This window comes from Lissotriton vulgaris, chromosome 4_1, assembly GCF_964263255.1.
Source record: "Lissotriton vulgaris chromosome 4_1, aLisVul1.2, whole genome shotgun sequence".
Classification (NCBI taxonomy): Eukaryota; Metazoa; Chordata; class Amphibia; order Caudata; family Salamandridae; genus Lissotriton; species Lissotriton vulgaris.
The window spans coordinates 91077398-91092429 of NC_141691.1; the positions used below are offsets into that span (position 1 = coordinate 91077398).

General features: G+C 46.8%; 1 protein-coding gene across 1 annotated transcript in view; it reads left to right on the forward strand.

Moving 5' to 3' along the window:
* OPHN1 (oligophrenin 1) overlaps positions 1–15032 on the forward strand; it is a 702970-nt gene that overhangs the window by 657712 nt on the left and 30226 nt on the right. The gene's annotated exons all lie outside the window — the stretch shown is intronic.

Below are 15032 nucleotides of genomic sequence, written 5' to 3' on the forward strand. Positions count from 1 at the left end.
CATTTGAAGCTAGCCTTTTGGGCTTATCCTGTATGGATTCTTGCCAGGAAGAGGTAACATCTCTTCAAACAGCAGGCCTCTATTGTTCACACTCCTCAGAGTCGTTCACACCTCTTCCTGGAACGCAGAAGTCTGTCTTGTAGCCAGTGCCTGCAAATGGCCATTGGAAAAACTTGGGCAACAGACTGGCAACTTTCTTAAAGTTGCATTTACTTAGAATTTACATTTATTAGAACTGGGGATCTAGCCTATTTTAAAGTGACAATTATTTTGATACTTTAGTAGCCCATTTCAGATGCTGGTTCAAGTGAGTTCCCGGCATGCGACCCTGCTAGGACATAAAAAAATATATGTTATGTAATGTTAAAATGGTGGAGGAGTCTCGCCCCACTGGTCAAAGTGAGTCACAGATAATGATAATGATATAAAAAACAAATAATATAATATAATATATTCAATATATAATTTTCTTTTTCTGTGACTGACTGAGCTGATGCCAGTGTAGGGTGGGGCAGGGCCAGGAGTGATGGGCACTGTAAAGTGCGCATGTCAGTTTGGCTGGCCAAACTGGCATGCACACGTCTATTTCTCCAACCCAGCTTGTAGTGTAGTTCCTATATTCCCAATAGGCTCTGCGCATTGAAATAATATATACTATAGTTTAGGCGTAGGACTGAGGTTGACTAAGTAAGTAAGTAAGTAAATCTTTATTGCTCAGTTAATTAAAACCATTGCAATTAGTAGCATATAATACATTAATTAAATACAATTGTTATAAAAGATATAAAATGATAGTAACTTCGTGTGGTAAATAGAGGTTACTACAGAGATTTATACTTCTTTCACACTGAGCAGATTAAAATAAGTAAGTCCCCTGTATTGCCTGAGATGGCTGTGTTAAAAGCCTTGCGCCTGGGTTTAATCCGCACTGAAATGTAAACTTGGTACATAAAAGAAACTTGTTATTCACTGGAGTCTATTAGTTCGTAGCGATCAGCTTCTACTATTTTATTGTGTGCTGACTTGCATTCAGGAACCTGTTCCTTGTCCGTATTAGATGGTTAGTTCGCTGTTCATTGCCCTCTTGGGTTAGCATCATCCAGTCTCTGCCATCTGTCCTTCTTGTTTCTTTTCTGCTTTCTCCAAGAATTTGACATGGTGGCTTGCTAATTGAATGTTTTTTCCATCGAAGCAAGCCTTGACCGCTTGCCGGCATGTTCTTATGCCCAGCTTATTAAGGGGCAACTTTAAGTGAGATCTGCGCTCTTTGTCCAAACCTTTACAGGTGCATATTAGGTGCAGGATATCCTCTTTTGCATTCCCACATATTCGGCAGTTCATTGTTGCTTGGGGCCTTTTCCATTGGGGGGCGATGATTTTGTGATGGAAGTAGGCCCAGCCGTAAGCGTAAGAACTTCTCCTTTATACGCCGGGTGAACCCGACTCCTAAATAGCTTTGGCAGAGGCTGCTTGTGTAGCTTTGAATAACTATCAAGCCGTGGGCCCGGTTAGCTAGGCTTGCTTTGTCCTCTATTCACGAGATAGTTCTTACTGATTTGTTGACTAGCTGTTTGAAGATGTTGTGGGACCCGCTGCTCTTCCAGGCTTCTTGTAGGCACAAGGAGTTTATTGAATGCTTTAGATATTTTGCGACCGTGCCATTGCTCTTACTTTCTATCTCTTTCTATAGATAGTGGTTTAGACTTGCTGCTTCTCCTCCCTGGATTTTGTGCCATCTTTTGACATAGGCACCCATTCGCTCCTGCGTTTGGTTTCTGAGGCCGAATTCCAGCCTAATTTGTGCCTGCGACGTGTAGTTGGGCATTCGCTATTGTGCTGTTCAATAGCTGAGCATCCCTCCCTCGGAGGCATTCGCTTCCATAAGTTATGGCCTGTGTTCATTTTGCCTGAATCACTTGAAGCAGGGGGATGAAACTTCGGCCGACTGCTTTCATTTTGAGGCTCCTTAGTGCAATGGCTATGCTGGTTCCCCTCCGTTCTATTGCTTCCTTTTGCTGTTGGAATGAGCCCTTTCTGTCCACAATTACGCCCAGGTACTTATATTCCTCCACTGTTTCCAGTGTGAACCCTCCCATGTGCCAGCGGAACCTTGCTGATGATGATTTAGCATTTATCCTCATTATTTTAGTGTTAAAGAGATTAATGCTTAGGCTATTCTCTGTTGAATAATTAAAAGTTGTGCTGATTAGGTGTTGTAGCCCTATTGGTGTTCTGCTGATTAGCACAATATCATCAGCGTACATTAGATTAGAGAGAGTAAAGCCACCTATGCATGGAACATGAGTTACTTTCATCCAGCTGCTGTGCAAGGTCAGACAAAAAGATGTTAAATAATGTTGGCGCTAGCACACACCCTTGTTTTAGGCCTTTTGTCGTCTGTATTTTCCTTGACAGGAGGTCTCCTGATCCTAGCTTGACTTAGACCCATGTATCGGTGTGTAGTGAAATCAGCTGTGTTAGTAACCCGGATGGAATATTCCTTTCTTCCAGCTTCGACCATAGTAAGTTTCTGTTGATATTGTCGAACGCTGAGGTAAAATCGATAAAACATACATACAGGGGCAGATTGGCTGTCTTAGTGGCGTCAATGAGGAGCGAAAGCACCAAAATGTTTGATGTTGTTCCCATTTGTTTACGGAATCCTGTCTGGGAGATGGGAATTACTGTATTTTCTTCCGACCATTCTGAAAGCTCCTCTAGGAGAAGACCAGCGTAATATTTGGCCTCATTATCAATTAAGGCTACAAGTCTGTAGTTTTTAGAGTCCTTTACGTTGCCTTTCTTCTTATGAATTGGCGCTATTAGAGAGCCTTTCCATAATGCTGGAATTGTTGCGGTATCAGTAATCTGTTTAAAAAGTGGCATTAAGGCCGCTGCCCAGTATTCCGGATTTTGTTTGAACAATATTGGAGGGATCCCATTGGGACCTGGAGCCCCCTCCACATTCCCTCTTGCGATCCTACTTATGATTTGTTTTTCAGTGGGCTCAAATGAAGTAATGGCCAGTTGTGGGGTCCAAGCTTGAAGATTTTTTACCTTTTCCGGTCCGCTAGTTGTAACAAACTTTGACACTGTATTGAAGTGGGCCTGGAGATAATTGGTCCAGGCTTCCTCAGTTAAGTAAGAATCAATGCTAGAACTTCTAGAATTCTGGAGTGTATTGACTGTCTTCCAGAATCTTCCGCTTGTGTTGGTTCCTTTTGTGTCATGTAGAAGCCTGGCCCATAGCTTTTCCTCTTCTTCCCTTTTTTCAATGCAAATTATTCTCTTTTTGCTCTGTTTTAATTTTTGCAGTTCCTTTTGAATCGCAATGTCCGGTCCGTCTCGGTGTAATTTCTGCAGTAGTTTGTTAATATTTCTTTTGAGGAGATTTATTTTGATATTTTGGTTTATGGCCCTATCATAGCTGCCAGTTGATTCAGGCCGCTTTATTTGTCTTTTGCAGCTTCGATGATCCAGCTTTATGGAGATCTTAGTTTTCCTTGTATGTGCCCGTCCAAGACTGCTCGTAAATTGCTCCCAGGAGCTTAAATAATCTGGCTGGTTTGTGATGCTCTTTTCCCACCAGCTTTTTGCGTCAATTATGAAGCCTTCCAAGTTTCTTGTGTTACATTTTATTCATTTCTGTGCCACCGAAAGGGAGCATCCCAAGTTTGTTGCTGGCATGGATACCATGGTCCCCTGGAAATTAAGGCTAAATTCTTGCGGCTGATGGTCGCTGGCTGACATTGTGCCTATTCGGAAGTCTGTGACTTTCCCAAAGAGTTGAAGAGATGAAAATGTGAAGTCTAAGGTAGAGCTAACTGTCAAGTTGTGAAAAGTGGCTAACGGGGGGCTGTCATTTATGAAGCGGCGATCGTTTAAAGCTGCCAGGTTAAGGTGTTCTTGGTCCTTTGCACTGTCCCTTGCCAGCCGATTTTGTTTGTCCCATTTACTTGTCGCTTGTTGTGGTATGTCCCATGCCCGGAACTGGTCTTCCAAAAATGTGTCCCTTATTTGAGGCCCTCCCAGGAACATATTGAAATCCCCTGTTACTATAAGGTTGGGTGTTTCCACTTCTGACAATGTTTTTGAAACTTCTTCCATCAAGAGGTTCATTACAGCTTTTTTCTCCCGGGGATGTAAGTATACATTCATCAGTCTTAACTTTTGTTTTTGATCTTTCCCCTCACTTCTAGTTCTATTGTGAGTATGCAGTTGTTGCCTGTCTGTTTCGCATTTGTGTACTTAGGTTCATTAAAGCTCTTTATGGCAGTGTATATTGTTAGGCCGCCTTTTAGGTGGCCATATTTGGCGTTTCTTGTCGCTGGGAGATGATATGAGTTAAAGCCCTGGATTTGATGTGGTTGGTCTAGCCAAGTCTACTGGAGGGCTATTATATCGAATTTGTGGAGATAGAAGAAGAGCTGAGTATCGTCTTCTTTTATTCCCTAGTCCATTTATGTTCCAAGAACATATTCTTAGTTGTTGTTGTATTGCAATGTTTTGTTGAGTATTTTGTCAGAACTTTGGGGCCCTTGTGTTGATTGTCCTTGTTATCCAATTCCAGTCATCTTGTCCAGGTGGCCCGTGCGCTTGCCTGTTGGCCTGGGAGGTCATCCTAGAGACTGAAAGGCTTCTGGCCCCCTTTAAGATACTTTCAGTTTTTGCTGGAAGTTGTTTATCTGTTGAGTTTTGGCCTTGTTGCTCATTGTATGCCTGGCATAGTGGTTCCGGGTACCCTGTTTTTTCCAGTCGTATCCCCAGGATAGAAAGTGTGATTCTAATTCCATTATTCTCGTCACTGTTTCATTCCTCGCCCAAGTTGTTTTTGTAACCTCAAGATCTGACAGATGGTTACAATGGGTAAATTCCACTGCCTCTAAGTCTTTAGTGCTAATATCAGTCAGATTGCTGAAAGTTGATAGTAGATGTAAGATATTACCTCGATTGAGGGTGTCCCCTCTGCCTCTTGACTTATATTTGGGAATGACCAGTATTATGCCACTATCTGTTTCCGCCGGCCTGACCTCCCATTTTTGCGATCTTCTGTGCCTATTTCAGTCTGTGAGCTGTCGTGTCTCTTGTCAAGTATTGGCTCCTCCCCCTGCCCTTCCCGGTTTATCATGTTGGGACCTGCTGTGAGTACCTGTTTTGGGAGGGAAACCTTGCTTCTGACTATCGACAGTCACCCCCTTGAAATTGAATGGATGGATTCTCCCTTTGTGTCGTCTTTGCCATTTCCTTTACCGGAGATGTTTTTATAGTCATAGGCGGGCTTTCTTTTTCATCTACAGCTTCTTCGTCTTTGGTCGTAATTATCCTTTTGAAGAATGTTTTTATGTTGGCTGTCTTTCTTCTTCCTTTCCATTTTTGTTTTCGAGGTCTTTTGTTTTCTGCCCTGAGTTCTTCCTTGCTTACTTTCCGAATGGTTTCATTAAGGGGACTTGTAGAGATGTCTGATTCTAGCCCTTGCTTATGACCTGGGTGTGTGTTTGTATGCACCGGGGCTTCTCTCCTTTGATTGTCGGGAAGCTGCCTTAAGGATTTCCCTGTGACCCCTGCATAGGTTTCATAAATAGGTTTACTGACTTCCGGGCCGATTGGGCTTTTTGGCTCGAACTCTCCTCTTTGGCTGTTGGGCGCAGTTGGTGAGTTCTGTGAGTTTGCGATGTCTGACTGTTCTCTAGGATGTCTGAGGTGTTGTTTAGAGACCTCTTTCCCAAGATCTGGGTTGATTATTGTACTGGGGTGGGGTTTACCGGGTCAGTAACGGAATCAGAAGGCCTAAATAGTGCTTTTAGAGAGGGCTTTATTTTCAAGTAAGCTTTCTTTCTACGAGTGGTCAGTCTTATTCGTGCAAACTCGTCGGGCTCCGTTCTGACGCCTCGAGGAAAAGCAGGTAGTTCCAGGGTGTTCCGGCGTTGTCCGGGTGGTGTTGCAGCCAGAGTGAAGGCGTCAGTTTCGGCCTCCAGGCGAAGTCCGGGAGAGTGCCACCGAAAAGGAAAGGAAATAAAGGTGGGCGGAGTCTCGTCATCTAGGTACTCGGACTTAAAGGTACGCTGTCCAGTTTCTAGCTCGCAGTCCCAAGGGTTCACAGAGTCATGGCGGTCCAATCCTCCCCAAGAAGAGGTGCATGTTGCTGGAGGGAAAAAGGCGAGAGAGGTACAGCTGACCACCAGCCACGTACAACAGAGTCCTCACTACTCGTACCCTGCTGACCCGCCACCCCGTCACAATTATGGTTGTATTTTCCGTTGTCTGTTTTAGATCCTCCAGGATGCCTCCCAGGAGTTGAGGGATTGTTGTGAGTTTATCCACAATTGAATAGCAGGCGCAACTCGGCTGCTCTATTTTAGTTTCCGCTTGCACCCTCTTTATCATGCCATTCATATCTGCCAGCTTGTTGTCAATTTTGGCTACATGTATGGCCAAGAAATTTAAGAGGGATAGTTGGATGTCCATTTTTTCCGAGTGATACTGCATGGCCTTAATTGATAATTGAAGCGTGTTTAGCAAAGATGACCATAGGACTTCAGCACTTTTTGGATGTTCTTCAGTTGGTGGGATCATGTCAGAGACTCGTTCACTATCTGCTGTAGTGCCGTTGGCCTGACTGATAGCTGGTGAATATAAGGCTACCCACCTCTCCCACTCTTCTGTTGTTAGCTGGGAATTATCTTCTATGTTAAAGGCATCTGGATGATCATGTGCCTGGATTGGGCCAGGTATTCCGTTTTTTTCTGTGGGTTCGATTGCTCCTATTTGCTCTCTTTCCGACATTTTTTCTGACTCTCTACCCCACCCCATGTGAACGTGATTTTGGTCTAGCTGAATACCCAGGCCACCTTCACGGTGCTAGTGTTGCCTCCTGAGTTGGGTTTTATTTTGTTTATTTGTTCCAGCTCCTTTGAAGGCTCCATAGCTGACAGAGTTGGAGTTTTTGGCTCCCCGGTTCTTGGTGGGTCTGTTTTACTATCACTGTTGGTCTCATTGCTGCTATTCTCGGCCCCTGTTTCTATGGCAAGTGGCTGCACATTTGTCTGTATTACAATTTCTGATAGATACATCTGCCAGTGGATTCCTCACCTTGTGAATATCCCCCTGCGTCAGCATACGTTCGGAAAACTCTTTTGTAGCACGCCGGCGTGGACGACGTCACAGGAGCACGGCATCGCGCGCAAATCCGGCTGACGTCACCGACTCCTTATTAGACCTACGTCATCGTGATGACATCAGTTCCCTTTTTTCCGCGTCGTCGACGCTAACAGTTTCTTGGGATCTCTCGTGTTGCTTATAGTAACTTTGTTACTATTTGTGTGTTTCTCTATCTTTTTCGAGCTGTTGTTCTTCGCCGAAGATGTCGTCGAAGAAGACCGGCTTTAAGCAGTGCGGATCGTGTGCCAGGATGATGTCTATAACCGATCCCCATAGTGATTGCTTGTGGTGTCTGGGCTCGGACCACGATGTCGGAGGCTGTCGATCCTGCTCCAAAATTAACCCGAAGGCTCTGCGTGAACGAGAGGCTAAACTTCTTCTGGCCAAGGTAAAGGGAAAGGATGCCAAGAGGTCTTCGAGGTCGAAGTCGAGGTCGAGATCGAGGTAGAGGTCTCGATCGGAGTCGGCGTCGAAGTCGGCTTCAGGTCATGCTTCGGGTTCCCCGAAAAAAAAACATAAGAGGAAGAAGCATAGCTCGAGGCATCATTCCGGCAAGGAGTCGGATTCGAAGAAGAGATCTTCATCTCGTAAGCATCATAAAGACTTTTTGTCTCCATCACCATCTCGTGAGCCTGAAGGTGAAGCCTCACCCTTTCAGTCTCGAGGGCCTTCTCCGGATCTGGAACCGAATCCGTCTCTGGATCCGTGTCAGTCTTCCGAGCATGAGGATGAAGACGTTGAGAATCCTCAGGCTTCGGCGACTCCAGTGCATCATCCAGAGGAACAGGAGGGTCATGAAGATACGATTCCAGTGCAGCCTCCTCTGGAGCAACCAGTGGGTTTGTACCCTCCGTTTCCTAGTCCTGGACAGGACCCCTCGCATTTCCTTAATGCCATGTATGGCGTATATGCGAGAGCAATGTACCCCACTGGTGCACTGGGTGGTTCCATGGGTCCATTGTCATACAACTTGGGTGTCCCTCAAGCTTATGCTCCCGCGCCTTTCCTGCCGTTTATGCCGACGCCATATCCACCTTGGCTTGGTTCGGCGCCGCCGAGGTCATCGACTCCGTGCACGGCTTCGCCGGCTCCGGAGCGTCCTCGATATCGAGATTTGACGCCGGTGCCAGCTTCCCATCCTCAGGCTGTTCCAGCTCCTCACTCGACGCCATCCCCGGCTCCATCAGAGTCGTTACCGGATCTAACGACTTCGGTTTGCTTGGAGTGGTCGAGGCGTAAAGCTCAGCGTCTCATGGAAGAGAAGGAATATGAGGATCCAGAAGTAGAGGAAGGCGAACTTCAGGATCAGGAAGATTATTTTGAGAATCTGCATAGTGCAAGTGGTTTGGAATTTTCGCCTGAATGGGGGTTGCCTGCAGTTTCTGATGCACCCTCTAAAGATGTGGCTCCATACCACGTTGTTATTAAAAAGGCTGCAGATCTGTTGAACTTAACTTTGCCTTCGGTAGAGTTTAAATCTAACATCCTTACTGAGGTTCTACATTCACCTTCATCTGTTCCGTTCACTGAGGCTCTTACTGAGCCAATATTGGAAGTTTGTAAAAAGCCTCTGACTGCTCCTGCGGTGTCTAGAACAGTGGCAAGACGTTATAGGGTGGCACCTGGTGACCCAGAGTTCTTGACATCCCATCCTTCGCCAGAAAGTCTGGTTGTTCAGGCGGCTTGTTCAAAGAGGTCGGCAGGTGCATTTCCCTAGGTTCCAGGGGATAAGGACTCAAAGAGGTTGGATCAAAATGCAAAGAAGGTGTTCTCATCAAGAAGCATGGCTCTGAAATCGCCAAATGCTACTTGTCTGCTGGGCAGATATGTACATGCTTTGATGGACACGGTTAAGCAGTTGTCATCTAAGCTTCCAGAGGAAGATAGAAAGAACTTCAATGAGGTGGTTTCTGACACTCAGGCTGCGGCTCGCCAGGTGATTCAGAGTGGCATGGATACAGCGGACTCTGTGGCTAGGATAATGGGTTCTTCAGTCGCTACTAGAAGGGCTGCTTGGTTAAAATCGTCTGAATTCTCAGCTGATGTCCAGGCTGCTCTTATGGATTTGCCTTTTGATGGCACTGGCCTTTTTGGAAGGAAGGCCGACGCTGCCTTAGAAAGGTTAAAGATAACAGGGCAACTGCAAGGTCTTTGGGCTTACAGGTTAGAGGCTCTTCCACCAAGAAATTCAGGGGTTTTGGAAGGTCCACTTTTCGTGCCTATAAGCAGAGCCAACAGCAGCAACAGCAGCAGAATCTTTTGTACAAGTCCTATAGAGGTAGACAAAGGGGTCGTGCCCGTGGTCGTCAAGCCTCCTCTTCCTCAACTTCCTCCTCTAATATCCACCCCCACCTACAACAGCAAAGCAGCCCTAGCTCCACCATTCTGGATCATGCGGGTCCTGTAGGGGGTCGGCTTACCTTACTTATTTTCTACGAGATTGGTAATCGGTTACACCAGATCTTTGGGTTCTCAATCTCATAGAGAATGGGTATGCGCTTCCCTTTCGGGAATTTCCCCCCAATTACCCTCCTTGCCAAGGTTATTGTTCGGAGGACCATCTACTTCTTTTGCAGGAAGAAGTTCTGGCACTTTTCAGAAAGGGTGCGATAGAGGTGGTTCCGGAGCAGGAAAGGGGTCAGGGATGCTACTCCCGGTATTTCCAGATTCCCAAGAAGAATGGCAGACTCCGTCCAATCCTGGACCTCAGGGTTTTGAACCTCTATCTCAAACAGGAGAGGTTCAAGATGCTCACTCTTGCGCAGGTTCTTCAGGCGCTGATGGAAGTAGACTGGATGGTGTCGATCGACTTGCAGGATGCGTATTTTCACATTCCGATCCTGAAGTCGCACAGGAAGTATCTCCGTTTTACAGTGGGATCACAGCATTACCAGTTTGCGGTCCTTCCATTTGGACTTACTACTGCGCCTCGAGTCTTCACCAAGGTGATGGCTGTGGTGGCAGCTCATCTCAGAATTCGGGGATTCCAGTGTTCCCCTATCTGGACGACTGGCTGATCAAAGCAGAGTCGCCGGAGAAGGTGCTCCATCATTTGCAAGAGACAACTCAGTTGTTGCACAGGTTGGGTTTTTCGATAAATGTACCCAAATCTCACCTGGTGCCCTCCCAGCACAACCTGTTCATAGGTGCGGTACTGACACTACTGTGTGTCGTGCATTCCCTCCTCCTCAAAGGATTCGCGACATACAGGAAATGATTACTTTATTTCACTATGGAGCGGTTGTTCCGATCCTGAAGGTCCTTCGTGTGCTCGGTCTGATGGCTTCTTGCATTCTGTTGGTCAACCATGCACGCTGGCTCATGAGGGCACTCCAGTGGTGCCTCCGCAGGCAGTGGTATCAGCACAACGGAGATCTCAGGGAGTCAGTGAGGATCTCCAGAGAGACTGCGGCAGATCTGTCTTGGTGAGGCGTGGAAGGCAATCTGTCTCAGGGAAAGCCTTTTCATCTGCCTCCATCCGTGGCCACAGTGATAACAGATGCATCCACTCTAGGGTGGGGTGCTCATCTGGAGGTCAAAGGTCTTTGGTCTCCAGAGGAAAGGTTGCTTCACATCAACCTTCTAGAGTTGCGGGCCATACGTTTAGCGCTCAAGGCCTTCCTCCCTTCCCTTCGCGGTCGGTCAGTTCAAGTCCTGACGGACAACACCACCGCAATGTGGTATGTCAACAAGCATGGAGGAGTATTGTTGCAGTGTCTCTGCAGAGAGGCTTTGCGTCTCTGGTCCTGGGTTCAGGACCATCAGATTTTTCTGATGGCAATTCATCTGGCCGGGGTTCTGAACGTACGTGCAGACAGTCTCAGTCGGCAGTTCTCGGCCGACCACGATTGGAGGCTTCACCCGGAGGTGGTTTGTCACGTCTTCCGGACGTGGGGAACTCCTCAGGTGGACCTGTTTGCCACTCACGAGAATGCTCACTGCCCGTCATTCTGCAGTCTCCACTTTCCGATGCAAGGAATACTGGGGGATGCGTTTCAGTTGAGTTGGGACTCGCAACTCCTTTACGCGTTTCCTCCCATACCCTTGATTCCCAGGGTTCTGAGGAAGATTCGCCAAGAACGGGCCCAAGTTATATTGATCGCCCCGGATTGGCCAAGACCAGTGTGGTACACAGATCTTCTCCACCTCTCCTCGTGCTCGCCGCTCCGGCTACCTCACAGGGCAGACCTCCTCGCCCAGATGAAGGGGCAGGTTCTACACCCCCACCTCCAGACCTTACACTTCATGCCTGGAGAGTGAACGGGGCAACCTGAGTTCATTTTCTCTCCCTCATGATGTGGTGGATGTCATCTTATCAGCCTGGCGTGATTCCACCAAGTCCATCTTTTCTTATAGGTGGTCTAAATTTGTTGCTTGGTGTGGGGAGAAGTCCGTTGACCCTTTAAGGGCTTGTTTGTCCAATATTCTCCAATTTGCACTTTCCTTGGCCCAGCAGGGTTTTGCAGTGGCAACTATTAAAGGTTATTTGTCAGCCTTATCGGCTTTCCTTTGTTTGCCAGACCAGCCCTCTTTGTTTAAATCTCCAATTGTATTACGTTTCATTAAGGGCCTTACCAATACATTTCCTCCTACACCTTTTATTCTACCTCAATGGGACTTGAATCTTGTTCTTACATTCTTGATGGGTTCTCCTTTTGAACCTTTACACTCATATCCCTTGAGACTTTTATCTTATAAAACGGTCTTCCTTGTCGCAATTACCTCGGCAAGGAGGGTAAGTGAGCTTCAAGCTCTTAGCTCAAAGCCCCCGTTCTTGATCATTCATGCTGATAGAATGGTTCTTAGGACCAGGGCTGCTTTTCTGCCTAAGGTGGTTACTCCATTCCATTTAGGACAGTCCATTACACTCCCTACCTTTTATCCTCCCCCTCACCCTTCCACCCTTCCACCGCTTGGACCCTAAGAAGGCGGTGAGCTTCTACCTGGACAGGACAAGAGAGTTCAGGTTGGATGACCAGCTGTTCGTTGGATTTGCTGGCTGAAGGAAAAGAGGATCTGTGCACAAGCGCACTCTTTCAAGATGGATAATATTATGCATCAAGATCTGCTATTCCCTGGCAAGTAAGGACCCTCCTGAGGGTATACTAGAGCAAAGTCTGCTACTTCTGCTTTATCTAGGGGTGTACCTGTTGAGGATATTTGCAGAGCCACGACTTGGGCCTCCCTCCACACTTTCTCAAGGCGGGACGGCCACTTTGCGCGCTCTGTCCTTCAAGATTTCTTCGTATAAGAGAGTGGACACCCTCCTCCGGGAGTGGGGACTGCTGTGGGACTCTATTCACAAGGTGAGGAATCCACTGGCAGATGTATCTATCAAAAGACGAAGTTACTTACCTTCGGTAACGCTTTTTCTGGTAGATACAGTATTTGCCTGTGGATTCCTCACTGACCCACCCGCCTCCCTGTTGTCCACTCTGTTATACCTGAGTTTATGTATTTTATTATTATTATTATTATTATTATTAATGAGTTTTATATCGCGCCTGGTTACCCTTGGGCATCCCCGCGCTCATCCAGAGAGATACTTTATTTTGATGTATATATTGGGTTTTTAATACCTTTGCTACGCACTATGTGTGCAGTTTTGAATTGTATGTACTATGTACACAATATGTATGTATATCTGCTGTCATTGGGCCTCGAAGGCACGGAAAAAAGGGCGAAACTGATGTCATCACGCCGACGTAGGTCTAATAAGGAGTCGGTGACGTCAGCCGGAGTCGGGCGCGATGCCGTGCTCCTGTGACGTCGTCCACGCCGGCGTGCTACAAAATAGTTTTTCCGAACGTATGCTGACGCAGGGGGATATTCACAAGGTGAGGAATCCACAGGCAGATACTGTATCTACCAGAAAAAGCGTTACCGAAGGTAAGTAACTTGTTCGTTTGGCTCAAGGGGGTAACCCCTTTTGTTGCTAGTGTATGTGGTCGTCTCGTTGTCAACCCTGCTGTCGCCATTGAGAGACTTTTCGTTTGTGCTCTACTTTCCTTGGGGGTGTACGAATTCCACATTTTTTGTCTTCCGCGCTTTCTGTGCTGGTGCTTTGACAGCACCCTTCAGGCTCCCTGTGCGAGGGCAGGCCCTTGAGATTGCTATTTGAGGTGCTTAGGAAAGAGCCAGGTTCTTTCAGTAATGAAAAAATAGAGTAAATTTTCAGTTGAAGGCCCTTCATTTCTGTTTTACTGGTGTCTAAGCCAGTCCTTTCAGTCCTTTCAGTCGTCGGGTCTAGTAGTAGGGGTTCCGTCAGCAAGTTGTCTGTATTGTTTATAAGTTTGCGCTTGTTGGCACTACGCCGTTTAGCCGGTACACTGGCTATTACTTTCCTGATTTTTCCTGACCTCATAACATGCTTTGGCACTGTTCTTATGGGTCTTTTGGGTCTTCTGATTCGCCACCAGGAGAGTTGTGATTGCTTGATTGTACTGGATATGTGTTTTGTGATTTTGCGATGACTTGTTGCAGGACCTCTATCTGCTTGTGAATTTTTTGTATGGCTGAATTGCACACCTCCTGATGATAAGTTGCTTTAAATAGCTTGCGTGGTTTTTGTTCTAGTGTGCTTTGATGCAAGTTTTCCTTGGTTGTACCTTGGTTATTTGATTTGTTTTATTTATTGGTTTTCCTGTTTTTAGTGGTAATTATTGAATTATTAAAGTTAATGACAACTAGTGTTGACTCTTTGTTCCTTTGTAGATATAGGTGTTTATCCGGGTTATCCAGTTAGCTGCTTTTCTATTTGTTCAGTTTGTTCCAGATTTATCTGAGCCTCGTTGATTTTATCTGATTTGATCTGAAAATGGCTGGTTTCCTTGGCTGAGGATTTTCCCTCCTGAGAGATAGGGCGGGGTTGACTGGTGGATGTCCCCGGGGGACTGTACTCCCCAGGCCCTTGGCCTGGCCCCTGTGGTATCTCCCCTGTTGGTATCTCTGGGTTCCGCCCCTTCTCACAGCCTTTATGTGGGTCTTTTGTGTTTTTTTGTGGGTCTCTTTCGTGGGTCTCCCACCAGTCTCCCCCAATTTCCCCAGTTTCCCAATTTCCTAAAGGCGGAAGGACAGAAGAGGCAGATCTTCCCCCAGCGCCTCACAGCCTGTGTCTCTTACCTTTCTGCCTGCTGCCTTCTGCCTTCTTGCCTTCTTTGCACGACACTCCGGCTCTCCTCCTCCCCCACAGCCGTGGGTTAGTGATGGATTTTTAACGGTGATGTCGACAGTCTATGTCGACGGAGGAGCAGAGGGGCGGAGGAGCAGAGGGGTGGTTTTTCCCGCTTTCCCTCTCCGCTTTACTTCGCTCGGCTCCGCGCTCAACCCCATGCTCAACTCCGCTGCTGCCGAGCCGAGGACTCAGCGATCCGTGATCCACACTTGACTCCGCCGCACAACACCACTGGCAGAACGGAGGAGCAGGCCGCTTTGTCTCGACCGCAGAACGAAGGAGTAGAGGTATGGAGGTACTGTGGATGTACTGTGGAGCCACTGCTGCCCCTGCCGCTTCCTGGCCCAACTCTGCTCACCACACCTCTGATCACCGGCTGACTGCAAAACACGAACTGGAGTCGACTAGGTCTCTATCGCATATACTAGACTTAATTGTGAGTGCCAGCTAGCTCAGAGGTCACTAGAAACTTTCTAGAATTCACAATAAGGGATTAGTTTCTGACAACCGCATAAACATGACAACTTTGTTTCCCAAGAATAAGAAATAAATCTCTAGAGTCGCGGAAACAATAGATAGCTATTTTACTCAGTCAATCGTGCATGCTTCGTTTCACCAGAGGTGCTGAGAAAATAGAGAGACGGGCATTTTCAATAAAAAGTATTTTAGTGTTGCACAGCCGGGTTGGAGAAACTCCACT